This window comes from Trichechus manatus, unplaced genomic scaffold (genome assembly GCF_000243295.1).
Source record: "Trichechus manatus latirostris isolate Lorelei unplaced genomic scaffold, TriManLat1.0 scaffold00104, whole genome shotgun sequence".
Classification (NCBI taxonomy): Eukaryota; Metazoa; Chordata; class Mammalia; order Sirenia; family Trichechidae; genus Trichechus; species Trichechus manatus.
The window spans coordinates 350,839-359,570 of record NW_004444040.1 but is presented as its reverse complement, the minus strand read 5'-3'; the positions used below and the strand labels follow the sequence as shown (position 1 = coordinate 359,570).

The following is an 8,732-nucleotide window of genomic DNA, read 5'->3' as shown; positions in this document are numbered from 1 at the left end:
AGGAAGACTCAGCCTTCAGACAAAAACTGTTTACTGAGCCCTGACCCTGGACCCAGGCACCCCAAACTCAAAACCCACTGCCTTTGAGTTGATTTCGACTCATAGCATTGTGAGTAGAACTGCCCCATAGGGATTCCAAGGCTGTAATTCTTTAGGGAAGCAGATTGCCACATCTTTCTCCCACGAAGTGGCTGGTGAGTTCAGACCACCGAACTTTTGGTTAGCAGCCGAGCTCTTTAACCACTGCGCCACCAGGGCTCCTTGACCCAGGCACAGGCAGGATCAAAACATGAACAACCTTAGCCTTCAAGGAGTTTATAGCTCAGTAGAGATGATCTCAGAGAACAAACAATTCTGAAAACTAGATTAAGAGTTACAAGTGTGCAAACTCCTGGGGGACAAGTGTATAAGAAAGGGAGCTACAGATGTGGATACGAGGGGCCTGGCCTGATGGGGGGGGGGTGCTGAGAAGGCTTCCTGAGGAAGTGACATTGGAGCTGAGACCTGACATAGGAGCAGAAGCTTAGCCAGGTGGGGGTGTGGGTTTGTGCAGGGAGGGTTTTAGGTAGAAGGACCAGCCTGGGCAAAGGTCAAGAGGAGGGAAGGAGCCCACTATGTGTAACAGCTTGAAAGAAAGCCAGAGTGGCTGGCCAGGCATATGAAGGGAAGTGCAGCCTGATCACGCTAGACCTGTAGGCCATGTTATGATGGGTGGGCTTTATTTCAAGAACAGAGGAAATGGAAGATTTTAAGCAACGGAGTGACAGGGTCAGATGTGCTGAATCGCAGTTTTCTGGAACAAGGAGAGGCATAAATATTGATACTTCTATGTCCAACAAAGAAAGTGAAGATTACTTTTGATCCCACCTCTCAGCAATAGCTGCCATAATATTTGAACAGATTTCCTCTGGGGGCTGTTTCTCTGCTCGTATCTCAACACTGGGTGATATTCTTTTCACATTTAACATTATACATCTTAACCATTTTTTGCACACTCTTCATAAGTGTCATTTATAAATGTACATAATCATCATAGTTCACAAATTGGATATACTATAATTTACTTAAGCATTTCCTGACAGATAGAGAAACTGTACATCCTGGGTTGCTGGGATGGCCCTGAGGTTGTGCTATTATTAATATCACTTCTTTCACTTTTAAAAGAGTCCTAGATGAAAAATTATATGGTCACCCTTCCTAGGTGATAAACGTTTGAGTTGCTTACATTATTATTATTATTATCACCACTGCAAATACCCCTGTGATGAATGTATTTCAGCTCATCAGCTTAATCAAACATACAGTTACAACCAGCCATTGCTAAAAGGACCCTCAGAGATCCTGTGATTGTGTTTCTCAATCTTCTGATATCCACGTGCAATCTGCCACAGCCACATCCCGACACTACCCTTTACTTAACATTTTTCTTTAATTTAACTCACTTTTAAAAACGTTCCATGAATGAACCGACTTAAGAAGGAAACTTTTTTACCACCATAAATGGAGAGCGAGTATTATATTCCATAAATAGAAGTAGCATAACAATGAATTCAAGAAATACAACACAATATTATGAGAGGCCAGCACGGAGCTGAGGTCTGCCAGAGACAGAAAAAAGGAAGATTTGCAAACCTTGTCATTTCTTGTTAGCTGCCATCGAGTCAGCCCCTCACTCATGATGGTCCCAGGCACAACACAATGAAACAGTGTCTGTTCCTGAGACACCGCCATGATCCAGGCAATTGTGATCCAGAGTTTTCACTGGCTGATTTTCAGAAGTAGCTCACCAGGCCTTTCTTCCTAATCCATCTTAGTCTGGAAGCTCCGCTGACACCTGTTCAACCTCATGACAACACATAAGCCTCCACTGACAGATGAGTGGTGGCTGCACATGAGATGCATTGACCTGGAATAGAACCTGGGTCTCCCTCATGGAAGGCGAGAATTCTACCACTGAACCACCAGTGCCCCTTGCAAGCATTAGATGGGTGTTAAAGACCCTCTAGCATCCAATAGAGACTTTCTCTTTAATAGAACGAGAAAGTTTTGAAGAGCACTGAAAACTTTCTCCTTCTGGGGTTGCAGGTGGTGAAGCTGGGCCCAGGGTCACCAGAGGGAGTTGTATGCTTCGAGGGCTGAGGTGGCCTCAGATCATGACAGGGCTTGTATGCCATGGTAATGAGTTTGGAATTCACTAGAAGGGCTTCATGTGTTAGAGTGGCTTGGTTATTCCCAGGTACCACGGACTGAATGGTGCTCTGTGCAAAGCCCTGTACTGACAGCTGATTCATTGGGTCACTCATCCATTCATTATGGGGACATACAGGCCAGCTTCCTGCTCTCCTGGAATTCACACTGTAGAGGAGGAGACAGTGAGAAACAATACCCGTCGTAACTTTAAGAGTTATAAGAGCTTTAATTTTTATTGAAATTATAATTTTATTATCACTGAAAAAATTTTATTGTGTTTGTATGTGTAGATGTAGGATGAAGTGGGCTGACTCTTTTGACAGTATGGATCAGGGAAGGTATCTCTGGGGAAGTGACATTTAAGGTAAGACCTGAAGGATGGAGAAGTAGCTAACCACAGAAGAGCTAGACAGAGAGCATCCTGCCCAAGGGGACAGCAGGGTGCAGTCCCTGAGATGAGAACACACTGTGTGGCTGGTGGCGTGGCATGGAGGAGGCAGAGGGCTAGGCAGGCCTCTGTGATGTCATTCTCAATGCTCTGGGAAGCCACTTGGGGCTTTTAAGAGGGACTGAGGTGGCTTAAACACGGCCAGGTGTTTGCAGACATTATCTCAGAGATGCTGTCAATCCCCGAAAACTGAAGCTCAAGAGGAAGAAGGATCGCGCTTCCTGTCTACTATGACTTCAGGGATGTTACAGCACAGAGTCCAGAAAGGAGCCTGAGAGAGATGCAGAATCCAAAAGGCAGCATCTTATCTCCCCAAGCTGCAGCCTGGGCAGACAGCAGGGACAAGAAAAGGCTGCAGAATTCAATTAGGCAGTAAGGAGATTATCGAAGGAGGTTGGCTTTGACCTCCTGGGCAGGGGGTGGACAAGGCAGGGAGTGTGTGGGGGGTTGTCGACTCCGATCAGACAAGAATTAGGTAATGGTATGATCAGAATGTAATTGCCCACAAGACCAACCTCTTTAGAGAAAATGGAGTTCCTTGTTGTTATGGAAACCAATTTTAAAAGGGCTTAGCATGTCCCTCAGCAGCACGAGAGAACCACCCTGGACATTGAGGTGTCACCTCCCCGCAAAAATCTCTGGTCCACAGGTGCCTCAGGATTTGATTCAACTGAGGCCTAAAGCAACAATGGCTAAACAAGACCAAAGTTTCTTTCTTTCTCATGAAAAAGTCAGAGGTGGGCAGCCTAGGGCTGTTTTATTTAGCTCTTGCTGCATAAACAAGCCCCCCTAAAACTTAGTGGCTGGAAACAGGATTCTGTGTGTGGGCCAAACACTGGCCTGTGGGTATCGCCTGGGCTCCCTCCTACCGCTGTAGCTGGTGGCAGGAGGGGTGACAGGGCTGGGAGGCCCAACACAGCCTCACTCGTGCGTCTGCAGCTAATGCTGCTGGCTGGGACCTTCATTCTCCGGTGGGCTAGCCTGGCTTCCTCACACGGGGTCCCAGGTCGGCGTTCCAGGAGGGCAAATGTGGAAGGCCTAGTTTCCGAAGCCATGCCAATTCTGCTGCATATGACTGACCAAAACAAGCCCCAGGGCCAGTGTAGATTCAGGGGGAGGGAGATAGACTTCATCTTTTGATGGGAAGAGGGCAAAGTCACATGGCCAAGAGGCACGTGGGGTGGGAGGGATCTTTCTAAACAATCTGTTACAGGTGGAAATGAACATCTTGCTCCATGAAATCATCAGAATCCCAGGCTCCTTCTAGCTCACTCTCCACCATCCCTAGAATGGGACCCTCATCTCCCAGGTCCAAGGTAGTGACTAGAGTCCAACCGTCACACCCATAGTCCAGGTGGCAGGATGGAGGGATGGACAAAAAAGAAGAGAAAGGACACACACACCAGCTGTCTTTTAAGAAAGGTTTCCAGAAGTTGCCCCATAACATTTCTGCTTATGTCTCACTGGCCACGGTTAGCCACATGGCCACACTTAGCTGCAAGGGAGGCTGGGAAACACAGTCTTTATTCCAGGTGGCCAAATGCTGATTCAGAATCTGGGGTTTTATTTCTAAGAAGGAAGGGGAGCATGGATTTTGGGAGCCCAGCAGTTTCTGCCACAGTATGGAACTTCTGCCCCTGAGATGGTACAGTGTACTGGAGGGGGTCATCCCAGTTCCCGTAGGATGGAGAACATTTCCCTTACGGGGTAAATGCCTTTTAACCCTGCAAAGGTTAAGAAACAAAACAGATACGATGGTGTATTTACGGAGCCCTGGTGGTGCAGTGGTTAAGAGCTACCGCTGCTAACCAAAGGCTGGCAGTTCAAATCCACCACCTGCTCCTTAGAAATCCCATTGGGCAGTTCTATTCTGTTCTGTGGGGTCGCTATGAGTCAGAATCGACTCGACGGCAATGGGTTTATGGTGTATTTAAAGTATTCATAACGTTGAAGAGATCTTCTGGCATATTAAAGTATAAACAAATTGGCCTTGTGACTCCAATTTAAAACATGTAATTGATTTTAGACTTGTGACTCTTCTGTCAAGAAGTGTAGGACTCTTCTTATACTAAAGTTCTAAATGATTCCAGAGATCTTGAGATTCACTATATCTATACTTTTTTAAAAAATTAGATTGTCCAAAGTGGTTTAAGTATTTGGGAAAGTTTTGCTTGTCAGGTCAGGCAATGGAAGTGTTTAAAAAGGAAACTGAATGTATTAAATTAGTGAGCCCTGTGTAAAATGTTGAAGATAATTTAATTATCCAAGTTTGCAAATGGGTTGGATCATTTAACTGAGTATGAGCAGACTGAGTATCAATCAAAGGCCCTTGGAAAGTGGCTGCATCCAGTAGAATAAGTTTCGTGAACTGATCTTTTTTTTTTTTATTACTACTGCAATATGCTGAGTATTAATTAAATAACAAGCACTGACAAGGAGCCTTTACTGTATGCAATATATCTCCCCCACACAGACATTCCCAGGATCGCTCATGTGTGAGTTGGGGTTTCTGGGCGACCCGAAAGTCCCTGCTTGTACCCCTGGCCACATAGTGGCTGCCAGCCTGGGTGGGGCAAGTCAAGGGGATGGAATTGGCAGGACAAGGCCCCCTACTGGATGGGGGAAACCAGAGAGGAGGTGCGGAGAAGGGACTCCCCACAGGCCGGCATCAGCACCGGTTCGCATGCTCAGAGAGCCCTTGTGGACTTCACAGCCCCATGGAGGATCCCCGCCCCCATCTCACCTCATCTGAACTTCTCAGGGTTATACATTGTTCTTCATTGGAGACTTTCCTTTGGACAGAGGAATGGGCTCCTGGAAGACGCTCATGAAAGAGTTGGGGCTGGGCACGGAGGCCTCAGAGGAGCTGTGGAAGAGAGGGCATCTCCGGGAGGCGTCTTTGCGCTCTGCCTGGGAAGGGATGAATCCTGGACATAATAATGCCCATAATGATGTTATTAGCTGCTGGGGAGGTGGTGTTTGACTCATGGCAACCCCGTGCACCACAGAACAAAACGCTGCCCAGTCCTGTGCCATTCTCGTGATTGGGTGCGGATCGGATTATTGTGAGCCATATGGTTTTCACAGGCTGATTTTTTGGAAACAGATTACCAGGCCTTTCTTCCTAGTCTATCTTAGACTGGAAGGTCCACTGAAACCTGTTCAGCATCACAGCAACACGCAAGCATCCACTGACAGAGGGGTAGTGGCTGTGCTTGAGGTGCATTGGCCAGGATTCGAACCTGGGTCTCCCACATGGAAGGTGAGAATTCTACCACTGAACCACCACTGCCCCCGATACAACAATAACCTGATACTAATCATTGTCGACCTTAGTAGTGGACGCTGTGGGAGCCACGTACAGATCCCCATTTCCGGTTGGTGCTCCCCTCCCCCTGTTGAGTCCAAGCTGCTAAGGCTCACAGCTGCCCCCTTCTCTGGAAAATTGCCTGCTCCCCCAGGAATCTGCGCTCTCCCTCCCGCCCCACCTGGAGGTACAAAGGCCCAGTCCCTCACCTCCTGGTAGTGCGATTCACACTCCAGAGCTCACCGGGGACCAGGCTGAAGCTGATCCCCAGCACAGACCATATTCTTAGCAAAATGCTATGGAAGGTGACTGGCTGTCAACAAAACTAATCTGAGGGTCAAGCTTCCCTCTCGACCTCAGCCTGCTCCCTTTGCTGGACAGTGAGCCCCTGGAGGGCAGGCACCACATCTCATCCACAGATGGATCCCGGAGGCCAGTACCGGGCCTGCCCCAACAGCGGGCCTCTGAGTTTGTGGAGTGAATGGCTTGAGTTACGAAAGTCCTGGCGCATAGTAGGCCCTCAGTTTCGTTCCTATCACCCAGTGTGTTTTATAGTGACCCAAGGAAGTCTCTAGGAACATCCTGTCCTTGCATCTGGACTTCCTGGAGATCTTAAGCTGGCAGGAGACCCCTGGCCCTTCTCTACGGGGCAGATCGGCAAAGATGCTGCTTCCACAGGAGGTGGCAGCAGCGAGGCAGGTGGGCTGTGTCTGGTCTGGGAGCGCCCCCTCGTGGCGAGACGGAGCAATGCACCTTGAGGGTGGTTTTTCCCAACGTCTAGATGGTCTTGGCTTTGAGTCGGAATCGACTCGAGGACAAAGGGTTTGGTTTTGGTTTAGATGGCTTTGTGGTTTGAACTCCAGGAGACAAAAAGAAAATGAAGGGATTAAGGAGGGAATTCAGGGGTCTATTTAATATAAACTGGGGGTCATTATCGTTAAGATGAGAAGTCACAATATTTCCTATTAAAATGGGCTGTTCTCTGGGGCTGTCTTTTCTCCTCGGCTGCAGATAAATGATTAAGCAATTTCTTCTCCACAGAGAAAAGAAAGTAAGGTTTGCCATAGCTCTCATCTGCACCAGTGGAGAGTGAACCTCAACAATTGCCTTTCAGAAATACAAGCCTCACTCTAGAACAAAGCACCTTTTTCCTGAACCCACCCCATCCTTTCTCCACTGGAAATTAAAAGCAAAAATAAAAACAGTCCCCCCAAACAGTCCACTTAACCCTGCCAGAAGCTCTGGGGAAATTTTAAATAATGATGATGATGATAAAGGCAATAATAATAATTATATAAATGCTAAGGGCCCTCAACCAAGGCTGAACTGCTGTAGTGCAGGAGCATTTCCGGAGTAGAGACCAGAATGCCCTGGGGAGCGATGGGTTAAGGTCAGCTGCTTAGCTGTGTGAATGAGAAAGGGCGTCCATGAGAGGAGAGACACGCAAGCCAGGGGCTTTGTAATATTTAAAAAAAAAAAAAAAAAAAAAAATCCAGGAGGGATTTCAAGTTGTATAAAAAGTTCCTTCCCAGGAAGGAACTAACATTTGATGAGCCCCTAGTTCTTATTATCGGATCTTGAGAAGTAAGGATAATTATGTCCATTTGACAATGGGCAAACAGAGACTCAGAGAAGAAATAGGGATGAGCTCAAAGTGATATTGTGTAAAAGTGAAGGGCTAGGATGAGAACCCAAGCTTCTTAATGTCAATGTCCCAGTGTTTACAACTGCACTGGGTCTACTGGTCTAACAACATTCATTTGTTCATTCATTTATTCAGCACATGTTTACTGAGTACCTTCTATGCACCAAGCACAGTCCTAAGCACTGGGCATACAGCGGTGCACACAACCAGCTGAAGAGATGAGGGCTACAATTGTTGCTTGGGTGGCCCACATTACTGTGGCATTTACTTATTGACCACTCTCATTCATTTGCTTATTCACTCATTCACTTGTTCTTTGTTTATCCACGCAGAGTTTATTCAATTATTTATTCATCTATTCATTCTCTCAATCAGTTAGGTCCTCCTTATTTATTCACTTACCCACTCATTCATCAATTTCCTTGCTCATTCATTCTTATGATCATTCACTTATTTACTCATTTATTTGTTCACCTGCCCATTCTATTACTCCCTCAATCATTCATTCATTTACTCATTCTTCCACTAATCCATATACTCACTTATCTGTATATCTTTCTTTCCTTCCTTCCTTCCATCCATTGATTCATCCACCCATTCTTCCATCCATCAATTTCTCCATCAATCCCTCCCTCCCTCCTCACATCTACTTATCCATCCATCTTTCCATCCACCCATCCATCATTTCAGTCCTTATGCTGACCCTGAAAATTAAAGAAATGGATAAAACTCAGCTCCAATCTCAAAGCACTCACCAACCAGTCGTGGCCAATGACAAGAAGAAAGGCCATCACATGACAGTGATTAGAACTATGACAAGGGGCTGGCAGAGCACAGAAGAGGGATTCTAAGTCATCTGGGAGACGGGGAAGTCCTGGAGGAGATTGAGTTTGAGTCCTAAAGAGGGGTTAGCCACAAGTGGAGCAGGATGGAGGCAGTGGGACTTTCAGGGAGAGGCAGCAGCATGCACACATGCTTGGAGGCAGAGCAGGCACAGAGTGATTGGGGACCCGCAAGTGTGGTTGAGACTTAGATACAAACAGGGCAAAGGGCAGGCAGATGGCGGAGGGCAGGTCTGGCTGCCTGAGATCACTCTCATCTCTTAACAAGGTTATGGCCTCCTAAGGCTCTTGGCTTTGTGC

At 46.9% G+C, this 8,732-nt stretch overlaps 1 non-coding gene across 1 annotated transcript; it reads right to left on the bottom strand.

Moving 5' to 3' along the window:
* Window positions 1–5,859: 5,859 nt before the first annotated feature.
* TRNAG-UCC (transfer RNA glycine (anticodon UCC)) lies at window positions 5,860–5,930 on the bottom strand. The gene has a single exon. It is a non-coding gene; the product is annotated as a tRNA-Gly (tRNA).
* Between the last annotated feature and the right edge of the window lie 2,802 nt (window positions 5,931–8,732).